This window comes from Gadus morhua, chromosome 4 (genome assembly GCF_902167405.1).
Source record: "Gadus morhua chromosome 4, gadMor3.0, whole genome shotgun sequence".
Taxonomy (NCBI): Eukaryota; Metazoa; Chordata; class Actinopteri; order Gadiformes; family Gadidae; genus Gadus; species Gadus morhua.
The window spans coordinates 40303221-40324692 of record NC_044051.1 but is presented as its reverse complement, the minus strand read 5'-3'; the positions used below and the strand labels follow the sequence as shown (position 1 = coordinate 40324692).

The window sequence follows — 21472 nt, the reverse complement described above, 5'->3', positions numbered from 1 at the left end:
GCTAAGGATCCTGAGGATCTCATTGATCCTCATTACATTTGTTATTTTATTTCTTGCATTTTATCGCTCATTCTTTTGTTTGTACTATCTATAAACATGTTCAATAAAAAAGAAAAGAAAAATACGGGGAGAGGTTACCTCCCCTTTCTCTACTTTGCCCGCCCAGAGAATTTGTCCCGACCGCCCATGAGAAAATGAGCTACGACCGCGTGAGCTCAGCACGCATAGTAAGTTTCACCGACGACTGCTTCCTCAACTTGGTCCAATACAAAGCTGGACTTGCGGAACATCTGGAAATGGAGTCCGGTTCAGTACCAACTCTCCTCGGCTCAGCTACAAACCTCGGACAAGTAAGTGAACTACCGCTATATCATTGTGTTGCTTTACTGTATATTACTTTGTTACCCTTATAATGTTGTTGTAGCATTAGCTCTACAGCTAACAGCCCAGCTACTGTTTCACTGTCTAATGCAAAGGTAGATGGTATCGGGTATGTGTTTGAATACACACACTGTAATGCAAGTGTTGTACTCTTCTTTGTTATTTGGATAACCGTTCTGTCTGAGTGGGCACCTCTGCAAACCAGGGGGATCACACGAGAATGGGCAAAGTTTAGCAAAGGGGGTACAGGCACTGATCTCTACTGCTTGGATACCAAGAGAATGTCCCGAATCTTTAAGAATGTCTCGAATCTTTAAGAATGTCTGCTCATATTGAATAAATTAACAAACTATGATTATTATCAGGCCTATATCATATAAATACATTAACAGTGGAAATTAGGTTTTAAACGGCGCAGCGGAGTCGGGTTCCTCTGTTCCTATCTTGTGTAGCTACTGCCAGGTGTAGGGTCCAAGGGGTCAAGATGAACAGACTTCCAACTTCGGCTGCACTTTGAAAAATGTGCTGACAAGCACACACTACACACACCAACGCTGCTCGTGTGTTCTGCATGCATTGTGATCAATGTACGCTCTGACCTGGAAAAAATCATGTTATGTAAATCAATAATGTTGGGTAAGGATTGGATATATAAGGAGCCGAAGTCGAGAACATCGGCAGTGACTTTGCAAACCACTCGGAGGCTGTGTGTTGCCTGTTCACGGGTAGTGGGGGATTTAGTATTGATTCGTTTCCGTGATTCAGTTCGCTTCGGTCAGTTCGCCAAGACGAGTCGATCGGGAATCGTTCGTTCGTTCAGTCGACTTTCCGGTAGCGGTGAATCGAATCAAGGAATGCACGGTTCTCAAACTCAGCTCCTCCCTCGTTCTCATTCTCAATCGTCGACATTATAACTTTAACCAAACAAAGCGGGATTGGGAGTGTAGTTGATTATTGAATGTTTAACATATCAGCAAGATACTAGACTTGATTTAGCAATGATGGTGGGGGTCCCGGGTGTTTTATGCTCTCATAAACAGAACCCTGTGCAGCCCAAGACTAAATCTACAATGGATGGCAAAATTAACACTGCCTTCAAAATGAGAGCTGGTAAATTTTGAAAAATGCATTAAACTGTAATCGGAAAACGCAGTTATATGCTATAGACCCTATAGTATCTGTGGTATAAAGGCTGGTACGGCTTTGAAATTACAAATATGTACATTTTATGTTGAAATTATATACCGTCACTATTCCCATTTGAACGAATGGCATGGTGACTTCACAACGAGAGCTGGAGGGTTGTAAACATTTTATTAAACTGTAAAAAAAGACAACGCGCCTATAAAATTGAACAAGGTCCCGTAACTAAAAATTCCTTCCAAGAAAGGTCCGAAGTTACTGCTTACATGGTCTGTACTGTAGTCAACATATAAGATAGATCGGGCGGCGTATTGCATTGCGTATCCGACATCCCGACGGAGAACTGCTGAGGGGTCTCCGTAGTTACGGAGTCGTATTACGGCGTCGGAGTTGTATACTTTGGTTAAACGGTCCGGGTGGAACTCCGACCATATTAACGCTATGCACGCCGCCTTTACAAACCGCGGTACACCTCTGTAACCGCACGAGGTGCCTGTACCGTGACGGTTCGGTACAAATACGTGTCTCGCTACACCCGTAGTAGAGAGGTGTTGCTGCATTGTCTCTACAACAGAGACAAGACGGCGATATCAACATGAGTTGTTCTAACTGGAGGCATACTGATATCCGCAAGCTGCTGACCATCATGGGAGAGAAGGTGATGCAGTTGCATTTAATGAAGACGGGGAAAGATGGTACTTTCTACGGGAAAGTACCAGAAGAACTTTCCTTACGATGCATGGTCAGCAAAATAAAGCATATGTTGTCGTTTTTGCACTTGTTGTTTTATCCTACACTGAGATGTAAACTCATTCTTGCATGAGTGTCTTAAATTTTAAAAAAAACATTCGGAGTATGCAATTTATTGATGAGACGTGTACTCTCCGTGCATAGCCCCGCCTTCTCCAGTGAACCAAGAAAGCTGGCTCTGTGACGAAGGGGGATTTTACCCCCTATGTTGTACACAGTCAAGACAATGAATTTGCAGGGCGTGCAAAGCCGCGAACGAACCGGCTTGGCAGTGTAAAAATGCATAATGTGTCCTTAGTGGGGATTGACAACTATTCTGTGCAAATGAAAGAATATGTCTTGAGTGTGTTTCCTTCTTTATGTGGAAAGCAGCAGACCTCGGACACCATTTCAATCAAGGTTGAAGAGGATATTGGTGGAGGCATGCCCGCTGGAGGTTAGTAATACACATTGCATCCATGCAAGCAAACAACTGAGAATGTACTCGATTCTAACTGCGCTGAAAAGCCTGGTCCTCTTTGGAAAAGAATCATGACCATCGCCCTGTTAAAACAAGAGTCAAATTCGGTAGTAGCATTTCAAAGATGGAATCAGTCAAGGGCCCAGAAGGGTTTCAAGACAGATTCCCCATAAGCTGGTTTATCATTCTCAAACATCAATGAATTCAAAATGTATAAATGTTAGCTGATCAGCTTACAGGGAAGGACACGTTGTCGCTTGTTATTGTCAAAATAGAATAATTGCACTTGTCTCGCATGTCATGTTGTGCTCAGATCATTTTGCGCTGGTGTTCGTTCAGTGTCCTCCACCTGGCCTCCGCTTGAGCTTTGAGTCTAGGGGGGAGGGTGCTGGAGGAGACGTCCCTCTCCAAAACTCTGAATCTTTGTCTGCAGTACACATTATAAACCCTCTGTGTCAATGGTACATTTAAATAGTTTTTTCATGTGTACAAATACACACTTCCTCCTTCTATGCAAACACTGTGTCAAAACAATGACTGTCTTTTTTTTCTCCCTCTGCAGAAGACTGTGATGCCTTTGGAGACCGTAGCACGCAGCGCGGCGCCACCTCGGAGAGTCTGGGTGTGGACGGCCCTGGCTCCTCCCACATGTCCAGTCACAGCGGGGAGCTGAAGATCCTGAGCGTCTACGGTAAAGGGGAGGGCCCACTGGCGGTTGACGGCCATGACACCCTCTTCACCGCGTCAGAAGTGGAGGCCCTGAACTCGCTGTCTGCGGACCACAGCGCGGCCAAGAGCCTGGAGCGCGGCGAGCGGCTGGTCTGCAGCGAGGAGCTGAGTGTGCAGGTTGGAAATCATCTTCTTATTCAGCATCCAAATGAGAGGCGTCCTCTGTTACAACTCCAGCACACACCCCTAGAAAGCACACCCCTTTATGACTCAGTAAACGCTGCCAAATATGCCCGTCTTATGCCCACCTTTTTCCTTGCATGGTCTGCGCGTTTACACTGAAAGTGGTAATTTACCGGCTTGATTTCGCACCCCAATTTACCCTCTCAGACCCTACACATATTGGCGCTTTTCATTTAGATGTAAATGTGATTAGACAGCTTTGAGGTTCCAGGGAAGGGACTTGGGTAGAGGTGTTGCTGCATTGTCTCTACAACAGAGACAACGCAATGATTTCAACATGAGTAGTTATAACTGGAGGGATACTGATATCTGCAAGCTGCTGACCGTCATGGGAGGGAAGGTGATGCAGTCGCATTTAACGAAGACGGGGAGAGAGTGCGATCTACGAGAAAATACCAGAAGAACTTTCCTTACGATGCTTGGTCAGCAAAGTCGTCAGTCAATTAAAGAATATGTTGTCAGACGCGCAGCTTGTGAACAGGCAAGGCAGGCAACTGCTTGGGGCCCCGAGCCGCCAGGGGGCCCCCCAACGGCCGACAAACTTAATGACTCAGCAGTGACCGCAGCTCCCTCAGGACAAGTTGAGACAACTCTCTCAACGACAAGTTGAGACAACCCCCTTGAGTTCCCCGCCCCCTCGTTGTCATTCCCATCATCAATCTGTGTCACTTACTAGTGACCGTGGAGAGTGACGCTTCTTTTCTAACTGGATATGTCATCTATACAGGTTAGAAAAATCGTCATTGTGGATATCCTTAGCAATGAGTTTATACTTCATGTTGGGTCTTGAAATGTTCATAAGGGTCCACAGAAATCGGATATCAATATTATTTTAGTCTAATTACATTGTGTATATGCACAAGCCATCTTATACAAAGCAGCCGAAAAATAGAAAAACCGAAACGCTGCAATGTTTTTTGAAGAGAACTGCGATTTAGGGTTTGAATTCCGCTATTATTCGCCAGGGTCTCACAATGACGTAGAGCCCCCACACATGTCCGTAAGACCAATACTTCCTTGTAAACAAGCCTTTACAAGCCAATGAGGCGATCACTATCGAAACGGGGTATGTATACTTTGATTGACAGCTTCACCAGCAAACAGCAAGTTTCCGGGGCGGACCTTAGATATCCTAATAGCTAATGAAGAGACCTTTCTGACGATATCCAGCATGTCAAACACCTTCTCACGTGTGAGTGAGAAAACAAATGCGCCAGGGGTGTGCGTAAAGTAGCAGGCTCGTCATCGCCAGAGTGCGAGTGTGGAGCAGGAGGTTGATTTGCGCGCTTGTGTGTGGTTTTATTTTTATTTAGTATTCTGAGTTTGGTTTTATGAACATTTTGAAAGATAGCCAAACGCCCGGAGAAGTAAGGAGGGGGAGGGAGTTGATAAAGGGAGGGAGGGAATCATGTAAATAGTTATTTTTGTTTATTTGTACATTGTTATTGTAATTTTACTTATTTGTTTATTTGTACAGTTATATATAGTATTTTCACTATTTCAGTTTTGGTGTTTTATACCAATGCAGTTTGCACTTTTTAAGTAAAAATAATTGCCAAAACACTTTGTTTTAGCTTTTTTTGGTCAAAGTTGCATAGGCGGAATAGCTAAAAATATGATTTTTGTGTGATAATCCTTGTCTCATTACATATCAGAACATCTGGTATGCTATCTAAATGGTTCACAAGAAAGCCCAGAAGGTAACCTTTCATTTGAGACCAAGACATGTTTGGGTTCATGTGTAGTAAACCTTTTGTTTTTCATTTACTCAGCTTGTAAATAGTGAATCGCGTTTGAGTCTACACTCAGATGTCAACTTATTCTTGCATGCTAGAATGAGTGAATCGAAAGAAAAAAGACATTCGTAGTATGCAATTTATTGATAAGACGTGTACTCTCCGTGCATAGCCCCGCCATCTCCAGTGAACCAAGAAAGCTGGCTCCGTGACGAAGGGGGATTTTACCCCCTCTGTTGTACACAGGCAAGACAATGAATTTGCAGGGCGTGCAAAGCCACGAACGAACCGGCTTGGCAGTGTAAGAATGCATAATGTGTCCTTAGTGGGGATTGGCAACTATTCTGTGCAAATGAAAGAATATGTCTTGTATGTGTTTCCTTCTTTATGTGGAAAGCAGCAAACCCTGGACACCATTTCAATCAAGGTTGAAGAAGATATTGGTGGAGGCATTCCCGCTGTAGGTTAGTAATACACATTGCATCTATGCAAGAAAACAACCTGGATCAACTGAGAATGTACTCGATTCTACCTACGCTAAAAAGCCTGGTCCTCTTTGGAAAAGCATCATGACCAGCGCCCTGTTAAACACTAGTCAAATTTGGGAGTAGCATTTCAAAGATGGAATCAGTCAAGAGCCCAGAAGGGTTTCAAGACAGATTCCCCATAAGATGGTTTATCATTCTCAAACATCAATGAATTCAAAATGCATAAATGTTAGCTGATCAGCTTACAGGGAAGGACACGTTGTCGCTTGTTATTGTCAAAATAGAATAATTGCGCTTGTCTCTCATGTCATGTTGTGCTCAGATCATTTTGCGCTGGTGTTCGTTCAGTGTCCTCCACCTGGCCTCCGCTTGAGCTTTGAGTCTAGGGGGGAGGGTGCTGGAGGAGACATCCCTCTCCAAAACTCTGAATCTTTGTCTGCAGTACACATTTTAAACCCTCTCTCAATGTTACATAAACATACATTTAAAGAGTTTCAAATGTACAAATACACTTTCTTCTTTTGTGCAAACTGTATGAAAACTATTACTTTGAATCTTTGTCTGCAGTACACATTTTAAACCCTCTGTGTCAATGGTACATTTAAATAGTTTTTTCATGTGTACAAATACACACTTCCTCCTTTTATGCAAACACTGTGTCAAAACAATGACTGTCTTTTTTTTTCTCCCTCTGCAGAAGACTGCGATGCCTTTGGAGACCGTAGCACGCAGCGCGGCGCCACCTCGGAGAGTCTGGGTATGGACGTTCCTGGCTCCTACCACATGTCCAGTCACAGCGGGGAGCTGAAGATCCTTAGCGTCTACGGTAAAGGGGAGGGCCCACTGGCGGTTGAAGGCCATGACACCCTCTTCACCGCGTCAGAAGTGGAGGCCCTGAACTCGCTGTCTGCGGACCACAGCGCGGCCAAGAGCCTGGAGCGCGGCGAGCGGCTGGTCTGCCACGAGGAGCTGAGTGTGCAGGTTGGAAATCATCTTCTTATTCAGCATCCAAATGAGAGGCTTCCTCTGTTACAACTCCAGTACACACCCTTATAAAGCACAATCCTTTATGATTTAATGTTCCGTACGTGTAGCCTGCCTATTGACCAAGCTCAATCGTAGATTGATCTTTGGTCTGGGGAAGCTGCTGTCATTGTCTTCAGGACAAGAGGCTTGATCAACTTGTTCAACTGACTCTGTACGCAAATGGCTGCTTGCCGTCGCTTCCCTGTCGTCATTGTGTTAAACCAGCCAATAGGGTGCCAGGGAGAGAACTAACCAACTTGGTGATTGGCTCCACCAAAAACGTATCGGAAGCAGAAAGAAATGAATTGATCTTCTCCAGACCCTTCCACAGGGCGAATTCAAATCGCCGTCAGAACAGGCTGGGGGCACCCAGTCTATCGTAGGGGGGGATTAACAACTATTCTGTGCAAATTAAAGAATTTGTCTTGTGTGTGTTTCCCTCTTTTTGGAAAGCAGCAGACCCCAGACACCATTTCAATCAAGGTTGAAGAGGATATTGGTGGAGGCATTCCCGCTGTAGGTTAGTAATACACATTGCATCCATGCAAGCAAACGACCTACCAACTGAGAATGTACTCGATTCTACCTACGCTAAAAAGCCTGGTCCTCTTTTGAAAAGAATCATGACCAAAGCCCTCCTAAAACACAAGGACTACAATACAGTTTATAGTAGAATGATTTACATCTTCTTCATGGCAGACGTCAGGAATGCTGAATCCGCTCTGATTCCCAGTATAACTACAGTATTGGTAAAGCAGGTGATCGGAAACAACAGATGACCTGGGTTGTGTCTTTATGACCTCCCCACATCCTTAAAAGGTGGAGACGTAGCGATGCCTTTTCAGCTGAAGCCTTTGACCCTTGACCCCCCCCCCCCCAAGGGGAACAAGGGAAATGCATAATAAACAAAAAGACGTTAGAAAGAAAGTGTCAAAATATACTTCTTCCAATACATCAGTGTTTAAAAGTACATGCTGTATCCCTTTGTGCAAATCATGAATTCAAACCATTACTCTCTCTGTCTTTGTTTTCCTCTCTGAAGAAGACGGCAATGACATCAGAGACCGCAGCACGCAGCGCGGCGCCACCTCAGAGAGTCTGGGTGTGGACGCCCCTGGCTCCTCCCACATGGCCAGTCACAACGGGGAGCTGCAGATCCTGAGCGTCTATGGAAAAGGGGAGGGCCCACTGGCGGTGGACGGCCATGACACCCTCTTCACCACGTCAGAAGTGGAGGCCTTGAGCTCGCTGTCGGCGGACTGCAGCGTGGCCAAGAGCCTGAACTGCAGTGTGCGGTTGGTCCGCCTTGAGGAGCTGACTGGGCATCGGGGCGGCCGCAAGGGCCGGCCCGGTGTCTTGTGTGGCAAGGTTTTTCCCAATAATGACAATATGATCATTCACATGAGGACAAAACCCGACGAGAAGCCATACGAGTGTGACCAATGCGCAAAGTGCTTCAGTCAAAATGGACATCTGAAGAGTCACATGATGACTCACACCGGGGAGAAGCCCTACAGGTGCGACCAATGCATGAAGCTCTTCAATTCGAAAACGCACTTGAAGTGCCACATGTGGACTCACACCAGGGAGAAGCCCTACAAGTGTGACCATTGCGCAAAGCGCTTTGGACAAACAAACGCCCTTCAGATCCACATTAGGACTCACACCGGGGAGAAGCCCTACAAGTGTGACCATTGCGCAAAGCGCTTCAGACAGACAAGCCAGCTTACGGGCCACATGAGGACTCACACCGGGGAGAAGCCCTACAAGTGTGACCATTGCGCAAAGGGATTTGGACATTCAAGCCATCTTAAGACCCACATGAGGACTCACACCGGCGAGATGCCCTACAAGTGTGACCAATGCGCAGAGCGCTTCGGACAGCCAAGGCAGCTTAAGAGGCACATGTGGACTCACACCGGGGAGAAGCCCTACAAGTGTGACTATTGCGCAAAGAGCTTCGGGCAGACATGCCATCTTAAGAGCCACATGAGGACTCACACCGGCGAGATACCCTACAAGTGTGACCAATGTGCAGAGCGCTTCAGAGAGTCAAGCCAGCTTAAGAGTCACATGTGGACTCACACCGGGGAGAAGCCCTACAAGTGTGACCAATGTTCAAAGCGCTTCTTAACGATAAGCCACCTTAAGAGCCACATGTGGACTCACACCAGGGAGAAGCCCTACAAGTGTGACCAATGCGCAATGCGCTTCGAACAGACAAGCACCCTTCAGATCCAGATCCACATGAGGACTCACACCGGGGAGAAGCTCTACAAGTGTGACCAATGTACAAAGCTCTTCATTCGGAAAGACAAGCTGAAGATCCACATGAGGACTCACACCGGGGAGAAGCCCTTCAACTGTGACCAATGCGCAAAGCGCTTCAGACAGAGAGGCAGCCTAAATGTCCACATAAGGACTCACACCGGGGAGAAGCCCTACAAGTGTGACCAATGCACGGAGCGCTTCATTTATAAAGCCTGCCTGAAGAGCCACATGAAGACTCACACCGGAGAGAATTCCTACAGTACAATTTAATCCCTTTTAGCAAGTTCAGCCCTTTTTATTTATTGTACCAATGAGAAGGCAGACAATACATCTGTTATATCAACTAAACTTCAGATCTCAGCTCAGTTCATCTTTAAAGCCCGCCTCCCACCAAGCTTCGACCCCCACCAGTTTGCCTATCGATCAAATGGATCAACGGAGGACGCCATAGCCATTGTTCTACATTGTATAATGACAAAGTATTCTATTCTATAAACAGGGTTTATATCATTTGTATATAATTGTATATATTAAACTTACGCTTGATATTTCGACACTGTCGTTACCTCTACCTTTGTTATTAGAAAAAGCCTGCAAAGTTGACCTGTGAAATAGACTGCAATTAAACCCCACATTATACATGATTGTGTTCGTTTCACTTACCTTTTGGCATGTCCTTAATGCCAACTACCTCTTGTTTTGACTTTCTAATTGCTGTCTTTCTACTGCCATTATTTTCTAGTTCATACCTTGAATCACAATAGGAAGTTAATTTCTTTCAGATCTCAACAGAAAATTGTTTGAATTTAACGTTTTCGATCGTTTCTATGGTGGTTGATACCCTTCAGACCCGTTCACCCTAAAACGACTTACAGTACATAGATACATGTGATTCAAGGAGTAGGTAGGGGTTAGACTAGCCTGGCTCCGCCCGCCAAAGTACTTCCGCTCAATTTGATTTTCCCTTCAGTACTAGGTCTGGACCTGCTGTATGTAATTTGGTTTTCTGGTGCCGCCACAGCGGCGCCCAATCAGCGAACAGTGGGCGTGTCTGAGAACAATGACGATAAAGTCGTGCGCCAGTTTGAGTTGTTGTTGTAGGTCGGTAGTTGATTTACAATGTGCAATTTTTCCCTGATAAATTAAATTCGATGAACAAAACCTGCAGCTGTCGTTGACGGACATTTTCGTGCAGACGCGCAAGGTGTTTGGTTTGTGGACAACCTGCGCGTGATTCCCGGCGCATGACATACGTCACAACCAAACGTTAGCGATTGGTTATGGCAGATCCAGAGTGGCACTGGGCAGATCCAATCATTTTAAACTTCAACAGACACCCGCCTTCAAGTGAGTTACCGTTTGTCAATTGATTAGGTCCAGACTCTGTACAAATGACATGAAATTAAGTGAAGTACGAGAGTCTGGTAGAACCAGGCTAGGGTTAGACGGTGAATAAGGATACATGTGATTTAGCAGTAGGTAGGGGTTAGACAGTTAATAAGGATACATGTGATGAAGCAGTAGGTAGGGGTAGACAGCTAATACAGATACATGTGATTCAAAGAGAAGGTAGGGGTTAGACAGTGAATACAGCCCCATGTGATTAAGCAGCAGGTAGGGGTTAGACGGTGAATACAGATAACTGGTAATAGTACGGAAGAATATAACCCTACATTTTATGGTAAACTACGATTATTATTAGGCCTTTATACAACGGGTGGCTTAAATCCAGCGATCTGATTGGTTCCTAACTGTTGTATAATACCGGGTGATACCGGGTTGTGTATAATGAGCGTATACATAACTGCTATGACGCCTAATCACTCTGTGAAAGTTTGCATATCACTCCGCACCTGGAAGTAGTTACAAAGTAAAACATATGTTGAATGATGGAGAGGGTGTAAATGTTGTTACTCCGGGAGTGAGCAAGGCGATGGAGGGACTAACGAAAGCTTAGGCACACGGCGAGTGAACTGCTCCATAGGATAAATTGCCGGGGAACCGCTCTAGCCGAGCGGTTTTATGTAGGCTACCTACCGTGTGACTTTCGTTTTGCCATAATAGTAACCGTTGAATAAAAGCAATAGCTCACTTCAGTCTGTGGTATGTGCTCATTATACCACTGTAAAGGGGGTTGCCAATAATTCCGCCAATAACAGAGTCCTATGTCATTGACGTCTTCTCACAGGTCTTCACCTAGCGCCACTTCCCAGCTAGCTGCTGCTGCTGAAGCGGCATGTTCAACGCTTTGGACGTTGCTGTTCCTGTCTGTATCACCAACAGTAGCCGTAAAACTGTGTCATCTTTGGCTGTGTTCAGGGACGCGGGAAGTGGGGGTGCTTAGGGTGCTGCTGTACCCCCCTGGCGGTCCCTGGCTGTAACTGCAAGTGAGAACGTTTGATAGAATTTTATCATACAACATGATTTTTCTTGAAATTATTGACATCCACCCTTTTTGTTATATTTATCATATTAGCATTTCATTTTATTTAGGACAGTCTGTGTAGGCTGACGAAGGCTATGACGCACAACGCAGAACAATGCTATGTGCGTGGCGGGAAAATTCCAAAAGTCAAGCTTGTTACAAGTGCTATGTGTCACAGAAAATATTTTTTTTCCGATTTTTTTGGCCCCAAGAAGGCAAAACTTCGCGATCAAAACACCAGCCGGACATCCAATTCCCTACATTCCGTATGTAATCTGTCCATAGCTGAATATGGTACTATGCTGATTTTACATAAGCATGTTGGTGTTCAACATCTGTTGTAGTGAACATTCTAAAACTGGTGTAAAATGTTGCTGGCCATATTAATAGACACGTTGAACGTTATCGTTTTGATTCTGGAATCCCGCACGTAAACTGGTTGGCAAAAAAAAGAGCAAAGACGGACGGTTCGTTTGACGGAGAAATCGTCACTTTCCTCATGTCAGACAACTCGTAACTCTGGATGAAAATGAAGGCTTTCTTTTACTGTCACTTTCCTTTGTAAACCTTTATGCCCCGTTTACACCATCCCGCTAATGGCCACTAATGGCCGATAGACCACCGATGTGGAAGTCGGGGTGATTCGGGTGACATCGGGCTAAAAATGTATGATCGGGTCAATTTATCGGGGTAGCATTTACACATACCCGATGTTATAACGATAACATAACGATGTATGCCAGGGAAGACACCCTAAGTGCGTTTGGCGTCATTTGACGTCATTTCGAATGACGCCAAACACGTCAAATGACGCGTTTGGCGTCATTTGGCGTCATTTCGGGAGAAGGCAAAGGGGAGACTGGTTTAGACTGATATTTATTTATATATTTATTTATATTACAATAGCGATTTTATAATAATAGAACGCCGGTTCTAAATGGGCGAAGTACCCTGTAATTATAAAAGTAGGACATCCATCCATCACCCCCTATTTATACACAAGTGGCAGATTGAGGGTCTTCCTTAACACAATCTGGTCACTCACAATCGTTATTTGTCTAGGGTTCTCGAGGGTCTTTCGTGTGTTGAGGTTGCCGATATAAAGACGATAAAACACGATAAAGCGCGGAAGATTAACGAATATAGCCGATGTGCCCAGGAAAATTCCCGAACGATTTGCGATGTCTTACGTTATACTCCCGTTCTATTCCCGATTATAGCCGATTAGCCCATAGCAACACCTGGTAACCGATTCTACCCCGATTGACCCAAAATTAACAAACATGTTCGTTCTTTGCCGATGTTGCCCGTTGTTGCCCGATCATTGAGCATTTCTTCCCGTTTCTTCCCGTTGTCTAACGATGTTCCCGGGAAGAGTAACGGTGTTTCCCGATGCAACCACGCTATTTGCCGATGTTATAACGATAGCTGCTGATTTAGCCATCGGGGCCCACTATCGGGTAGGTGTAAACAGGGCATCAGAAATAACCTCCTGAATCCTTGTTATAACGCTGTGTATAATCCCAGACCGCAACAGCTTGTCGGCATGTTGTTAGTGTGTGAAATTCAGCACAGTATCAGCCGAGTTGACTCTAATTTCCACATTGTTTACTTACTAACGTTTGTGAATAACAGTGGCTAGTTGGCAGAGTTAGTCTTTTTACACACCAGGGGCCTCATTACAGAAAAAAATCCTAAATTCTCATCCTAACTTAAGTTAGGATGAGATTTTCGATCTGCAATCGTCAGTTTCTGCACTCAGAATGTGCATGTGATTGATAGAACGAGTTACTTTTAACATTAACAGAGACTGTTGATAAAGGATCTTTGTTAATAACTGCAAGATAGTTGCACTAGTACGACGTCTTGGCGGGTATTGATACAGGGAACAAGAGTAATAAAGTAGTAAAGTAATTCTTCCAACAAAAACGTGTGTCAAGACGTGTGTGTGTGTGTCCAATAAGAACCAATGCAAAGGGTTAAAATGTACCACTATATCAAATCTAACAAAACTCTTCAAAAAGGAAATAATGAAAAAAAAAAAGTATTATTTGAACTGTATTACCTAAGGATCCTGAGGATCTCATTTGTTCGTTTTTATTTTATTTCTTGTTTTTTATCGGTCATTCTTTTGTTTTTTATTATCATCTATTAACATGTTCAATAAAAAAGAATAAGAAAAATACGGGGAGAGGTTACCTTTTACACAGCCCGAGATGAAGCCTCGAACGTCACACGCTACGTCATTTCGCCTACGTGAAGCCTGCTCGATAGGGAGCTTCGCTGGGGGGAGGAGCCGAGGTACTCGACACACGCCCCGATGCCTCGACGCAAACCATAACATCACTACATATAGGAAGTTTCACCGACGACTGCTTCCTCAACTTGGTCCAATACAAAGCTGGACTTGCGGAACGTCTGGAAATGGAGTCCGGATTAGTACCAACACTCCTCGGCTCAGCGACAAATCTCGGACAAGTAAGTAAACTACCGCTATATCATCGTGTTGCTTTACTGTATATGGTTACCTTGTTACCCTAGCATTAGCTCTACAGCAGGGCTGCCCAACCTTTTTTGACCCAAGATCTACTTTTCAAATAGCCAACCTCCCGAGGTCTACCGGTCTAGTGTCAACATTGCAAACCTACCTTCAAGCACTGCGGTCATGCCAGCCCACTCATCGAGATCGGCGGTCAAGCCAGCCGACCCAGTTTTTTGCCGTACCTGTATATACTAGCCATTACGGTAATAGCGTCTCGGAACTAGTTTAAAGTAAAAGCATTCGTCGGGTACATACAAAAAGACAGTCAATAAAAGCAAATACTATCAAAGGAAGTGTACGGCCGTTGTGGTATTTACTTTCAAAATAAAAGCCCACCAAACATTCCAATCTGAGACATATTAAATATGATTTTGGATTCTATGTAAAAGAAAATGCCCTGTTATTCCAGGGTTAGGGTTAGGGCTAATATCGGCCGTTAATATCGGCCTGCCGATATATCGGTCGGGCTCTACTACAAACTAATACAGCTGTATTTTAACAGCGACGTGACCGCAGTAGTTCTAGCGTTTTACTGATGAGGAGATAATCATACATATGGTGCGATCCAGGCAACCCGTAACCCGTGTTTGTTTTCACAACCCTCTACCAGATCGATGACCTCCGTTACAGCTCGCAACTTACGGTCTGAAATGTGTCCCCGGATGCAGCAGAATGTTATACATCGATCTGGTACGAGTTCACAGGTAGTGAGTTGCGGGTTGGACTGCCATTCCAGGGCCCACTCATATTTTCCCCTTCGCACCTGATTCAAATCAATGGGTTATTAGCAGACTTCTGCAGAGCTTGATGTAATTGTAGTGAGATGATGAGATGATCTTTTACGTTGTATGAAATATGCAAACAAATGAATGTAACATCATTTGATCACTTCATATATCTAATTTTAAGTATCTGGCTAATGTAATTCACTAAACATGCGTACCTTATATGTTCTTACAACTTGCACCTGGAATACATACAAAGCAATACATTGAGTACTAATTTGACCTTGTTGTCTCTACACAGGCCAGCCCATCAATTGGTAACTTTCAGGTGTTTCTCTCAAGGGATGTTGCCTGCCATACAGACCACCTGGAAACACATACTGTAGGCACACAGCTATCCTTAAAGACTTTCCGGCCCCACTTCACAAGTAAAGGTATGTACTTTCCACCATGTCTACATTTACATTTGATGTAGTAGATTCTAGGCAGCAAAGACTCTAGGCTGATGCTAGATCCTACCTAAAAAGCCTGGTCCTCTTAGGAAAAGCATCATGACCAGCGCCCTGCAAAGAGACAAACTTGGGAGTTGTATTTCAAAGAGGGAATCAGTCAAGAGCCCAGAAGGGTTTCAAGACTGATATCACATGAGCTGTTAATCATTCTCAATGAATCATCAATCATCAATGAATTCAAAATGTATAAATGTTAGCTGATTATCTTATAGGGAAGGACACGTTGTCGCTTGTTATTGTCAAAAGAGTAATTGCGCTTGTCTCGCATGTCATGTTGTGCTCAGATCATTTTGCGCTGGTGTTCGTTCAGTGTCCTCCACCTGGTCTCCGCTTGAGCTTTGAGTCTAGGGGGGAGGGTGCTGGAGGAGACATCCCTCTCCAAAACTCTGAATCTTTGTCTGCAGTACACATTTTAAACCCTCGGTCTCAATGGTATATCCATACATTTAAATAGTTTAAAATGTACAAATACACAGTTCCTCCTTTTATGCAAACAGTGTACCGAAACAATTACTTTCTGTCATTGTTTTTCTCCCTCTGCAGAAGACTGCGATGCCTTTGGAGACCGTAGCACGCAGCGCGGCGCCACCTCTGAGAGTCTGGGTGTGGACGCCCCTGGCTCCTCCCACATGTCCAGTCACGGTCGGGAGCTGAAGATCCTGAGCGTCTACGGTAAAGGGGAGGGCCCACTGGCGGTTGGCGGCCATGACACCCTCTTCACCGCGTCGGAAGTGGAGGCCCTGAACTCGCTGTCTGCGGACCACAGCGCGGCCAAGAGCCTGGAGCGCGGCGAGCGGCTGGTCTGCCGCGAGGAGCTGAGTGTGCAGGTAGGAAATCATCTTCTTATTCAGCATCCAAATGAGAGGCGTCCTCTGTTACAACTCCAGCACACACCCCTAGAAAGCACACCCCTTTATGATTCAGTAAACGCTGCCAAATATGCCCGTCTTATGCCCACCTTTTTCCTTGCATGGTCCGCGCGTTTACACTGACCGTGGTAATTTACCGGCTTGATTTCGCACCCCAATTTACACATATTGGCGCTTTTCATTTAGATGTAAATGTGATTAGACAGCTTTGAGGTTCCAGGGAAGGGACTTGGGTAGAGGTGTTGCTGCACTGTCTCTACAACAGAGACAACGCAGTGATTTCAACATGAGTAGTTATAACTGGAGGGATACTGATATCTGCAAGCTGCTGACCGTCATGGGAGGGAAGGTGATGCAGTCGCATTTAACGAAGACGGGGAGAGAGTGCGATCTAAGAGAAAATACCAGAAGAACTTTCCTTACGATGCTTGGTCAGCAAAGCGGTCAGCCAAATAAAGAATATGTTGTTGATTTTGCGATTGTAAATAGTGAATCGCGTTTTAGTCTACACTCATCAACTTATTCTTGCATGCGAGAATGAGTGAATCGAAAGAAAAAAGACATTCGGAGTATGCAATTTATTGATAAGACGTGTACTCTCCGTGCATAGCCCCGCCATCTCCAGTGAACCAAGAAAGCTGGCTCCGTTACGAAGGGGGATTTTACCCACTCTGTTGTACACAGGCAAGACAATGAATTTGCAGGGCGTGCAAAGCCGCGAACGAACCGGGTTGGCACTGTAAAAATGCATAATGTGTCCTTAGTGGGGATTGGCAACTATTCTGTGCAAATTAAAGAATATGTCTTGTATGTGTTTCCTTCTTTACGTGGAAAGCAGCAGACCCCGGACACCATTTCAATCAAGGTTGAAGAGGATATTGGTGGAGGCATGCCCGCTGTAGGTTAGTAACACACATTGCATCCATGCAAGCAAACAACCTGGATAAACTGAGAATGTACTTACTTAACTGCGCTGAAAAGCCTGGTCCTCTTTGGAAAAGCATCATGACCAGCGCCCTGTTAAACACAAGTCAAATTTGGGAGTTGTATTTCAAAGATGAAATCAGTCAAGGGCCCAGAAGGGTTTCAAGACAGATTCCCCATAAGCTGGTTTATCATTCTCAAACATCAATGATTTCAAAATGTATCTGTTAGCTGATCAGCTTACAGGGAAGGATACATTGTGGCTTGTTATTGTCAAAATAGAATGATTGTGCTTGTCTCGCATGTCATGTTGTGCTCAGATCCTTTTGCGCTGGTGTTCGTTCAGTGTCCTCCACCTGGCCCCCGCTTGAGCTTTGAGTCTAGGGGGGAGGGTGCTGGAGGAGACATCCCTCTCCAAAACTCTGAATCTTTGTCTGCAGTACACATTTTAAACCCTCTGTGACAATGGTACATTTAAATAATTGATTTCATGTGTACAAATACACATTTTTTTTCTCCTCCTCTGCAGAAGACTGCGATGCCTTTGGAGACCGTAGCACGCAGCGCGGCGCCACCTCGGAGAGTCTGGGTATGGACGTTCCTGGCTCCTACCACATGTCCAGTCACAGCGGGGAGCTGAAGATCCTTAGCGTCTACGGTAAAGGGGAGGGCCCACTGGCGGTTGAAGGCCATGACACCCTCTTCACCGCGTCAGAAGTGGAGGCCCTGAACTCGCTGTCTGCGGACCACAGCGCGGCCAAGAGCCTGGAGCGCGGCGAGCGGCTGGTCTGCCACGAGGAGCTGAGTGTGCAGGTTGGAAATCATCTTCTTATTCAGCATCCAAATGAGAGGCTTCCTCTGTTACAACTCCAGTACACACCCTTATAAAGCACAATCCTTTATGATTTAATGTTCCGTACGTGTAGCCTGCCTATTGCCAGACCAAGCTCAATCGTAGATTGATCTTTGGTCTGGGAAGCTGCTGTCATTGTCTTCAGCACAAGAGGCTTGATCAACTTGTTCAACTGACTCTGTACGCAAATTGTCTGCTTGCCGTTCGCTTCCCTGTCGTCATTTTGTTAAACCCAGCCAATAGGGCGCCAGGGGGAGAACTAACCAACTTGGTGATTGGCTCCTTCCAAAAACGTATCGGAAAGCAGAAAGATATGAATTGATCTTCTCCAGACCCTTCTACAGGGCGAATTCAAATCGCCGGCAGAACAGGCTGTCTATCGTAGGTGGGGATTAACAACTATTCTGTGCAAATGAAAGAATTTTGTCTTGTGTGTGCGTTTCCCTCTTTTTGGAAAGCCGGAGACCCCAGACACCATTTCAATCAAGGTTGAAGAGGATATTGGTGGAGGCATGCCCGCTGTAGGTTAGTAATACACATTGCATCCATGCAAGCAAACGACCTACCAACTGAGAATGTACTCGATTCTACTACGCTAAAAAGCCTGGTCCTCTTTGAAAAGAATCATGACCAAAGCCCTCCTAAAACACAAGGACTACTATACAGTTTATAGTAGAATGATTTACATCTTCTTCATGGCAGGTGTCAGGAATGCAGAATCCGCTCTGATTCCCAGTATAACTACAGTATTGGTAAAGCAGGTGATCGGAAACAACAGATGACCTGGGTTGTGTCTTTATGACCTCCCCACATCCTTAAAAGGTGGAGACGTAGCGGTGCCTTCTCAGCTGGAGCCTTTGACCCTTGACCCCCCAAGGGGAACAAGGGAAATGCATAATAAACAAAAATAAGTTAGAAAGAAAGTGTCAAAATATACTTCTTCCAATACATCAGTGTGTAAAAGTACATGCTGTATCCCTTTGTGCAAATCATGAATTCAAACCATTACTTTCTCTGTCTTTGTTTTCCTCTCTGAAGAAAACGGCAATGACAATCAGAGACTGTAGCACGCAGCGCGGCGACACCTCGGAGAGTCTGGGTGTGGACGCCCCTGGCTCCTCCCACATGGCCGGTCACAACGGGGAGCTGCGGATCCTGAGCGTCCTACGGAAAAGGGGAGGGCCCACTGGCGGTGGACGTCCATGACACCCTCTTCACCACGTCAGAACCGGAGGCCTTGAGCTCGCTGTCCGTGGACCGCAGCGTGGCCAAGAGCCTGAACTGCAGCGTGCGGTTGGTCCGCCTTGAGGAGCTGACTGGGCATCGGGGCGGCCGCAAGGGCCGGCCCGGTGTCTTGTGTGGCAAGGTTTTTTCCAATAATGACAATATGGTCGTTCACATGAGGACAAAACCCCGCGAGAAGCCGTACGGGTGCGACCAATGCACGAAGCGCTTCAGTGGGAAAGTACACTTGGAGATCCACATGAGGACTCACACCGGAGAGAAGCCCTACAAGTGTGACCAATGCGCAAAGTGCTTCAGTCAAAGTGGACACCTGAAGAGACACATGAGGACTCACACCGGGGAGAAGCCCTGCAAGTGTGACCAATGTACGAAGCTCTTCGTTCGGAAAGACCAGCTGAAGATCCACATGAGGACCTCACACCGGGGAGAAGCCCTTCAAGTGTGACAATGCGCAAAGCGCTTCAGACAGATAGCCAGCATGAAGAGACACATGAGGACTCACACCGGCGAGAAGCCCTACAAGTGCGACCAATGCATGAAGCTCTTCAGTCTGAACTGTCACTTGAAGATCCACATGTGGACTCACACCGGGGAGAAGCCCTACAGGTGCGACCAATGCGCAATGCGCTTCTTAACGACAAGCCACCTTAAGACCCACATGAGGACTCACACCGGGGAGAAGCTCTACAAGTGCGACCAATGTACGAAGCTCTTCATTCGGAAAGACAAGCTGGAGATCCACATGAGGACTCACACCGGGGAGAAGCCTTACAAGTGTGACCAATGTACGAAGCTCTTCAGACAGAGAGGCAGCCTGAAGAGACACATGAGGACTCACACCGGCGAGAAGCCCTACAAGTGTGACCAATGTACGAAGTTCTTCAGACAGAGAGGCAGCCTGAAGAGACACATGAAGACTCACACCCGCGAGAAGCCCTACAAGTGTGACCAATGCACGGAGCGCTTCATTATAAAGCCTGCCTGAAGAGCCACATGAAGACTCACACCGGAGAGAGCCCGACAGGTCCTGAACAAATGCACGAAGCTCTTCAGTCAGAAAAGGCACCTGGAGGACCACATGTGTTATGTATTTTAGGCACGTAAGCTGCCCCCACATAGCCACTAGGAAGCAGGATCGAACACACAAGCTGTAATATCTACCCCAGCCACAGAATCAGAATCAGAATCTCTTTATTGTCATTACACAAAGTGCAACGAAATTGGGGTTGAGGCTCTCAAAATAAGTGCTTTTAAAACAAAAACTAAATGAGAAATTGAGTGTATTTTTTGAAAATAAATTTAGAATGTTGAACTCAAAAAAAAAAAAAAATACATTTTAAAATATCAGCCAATTTAAAAGGTCAGATTGGTATGATAATGCAGTCATTTATAATTCTGCATTATTTAGAGAAATAACAGCTCTGGGGTAGAAACTGTTTTTAAGCCTATTTGTTCTTGACCTGATTGCCCTGTAGCGCCTCCCCAGAGGGCAACAGTTCAAACAGGTTATGGCCTGGGTGGGATGAGTCTCAGGATGCTATGAGCTCTCCTGAGGCAGTGTCTATTGTACACATCCTCAAGAGAGAGAAGAGGACATCCAATGACTTTTTGTGCCGTTTTTATGACCCTCTGGAGCGCTTTCCTCTCAGCTGCAGGGCAACTGGCAAACACAGCGAGATGCGTACCTTAGGACAGTCTCAATGGTGCAGCGATAAAAGCTCATCAGCATTTTCTCCTGAAGATTGTTCTTCCTGAGGATCCTTAGGAAATACAATCTCTGTTGGGCCTTTTTCAGAAGCGCCTTGGTGTTTATTGTCCAGGTCAGGTCCTGCTGAATGTGCATGCCCAGCCAGGAACCAAGAAGGCAACATCTTTAAGACAGACGCGGAAGCTGAAGCTAAGAGCTAGACCACGCCCACTTCACATAAGCCACGCCTACTTGGTCCATTTTTCAGCGACCGGAGCCAGCGGAGGTCAGAGAATCATAGGCGCCCCGCAGAGAGAGTCGGGCCTAAGCCCGGGGCTCGAAGTAGCTCACGGTAATTCCTCTCTGCTAGTGTTGGATACAATTCCCTCCCTTTTGCTTCATAGTTACCATACCGAAATACTTAAACAAATAAAGTAAGTTAAAAGCCACCCGTTTCGAACTACTTTCAACAAGAGCACGACAATTGCCACATGAGGACTCACTCCGGTGGAGAAGCCCTACA

General features: G+C 45.6%; 1 long non-coding RNA gene and 1 pseudogene across 2 annotated transcripts; both read left to right on the top strand.

Moving 5' to 3' along the window:
• The first annotated feature begins 8121 nt into the window (after positions 1–8121).
• Positions 8122–21472, top strand: LOC115541318 (zinc finger protein 845-like; annotated as a pseudogene).
• Positions 13789–15974, top strand: LOC115541322 (uncharacterized). Of its 2 annotated transcripts, none has more exons than XR_003976320.1 (4): positions 13789–14070; positions 14745–14838; positions 15161–15293; positions 15915–15974. It is a non-coding gene; the product is annotated as an uncharacterized LOC115541322 (long non-coding RNA). The 2 variants fall into 2 exon arrangements; XR_003976321.1 differs by having other exon boundaries at positions 13791–14070; positions 14745–14824.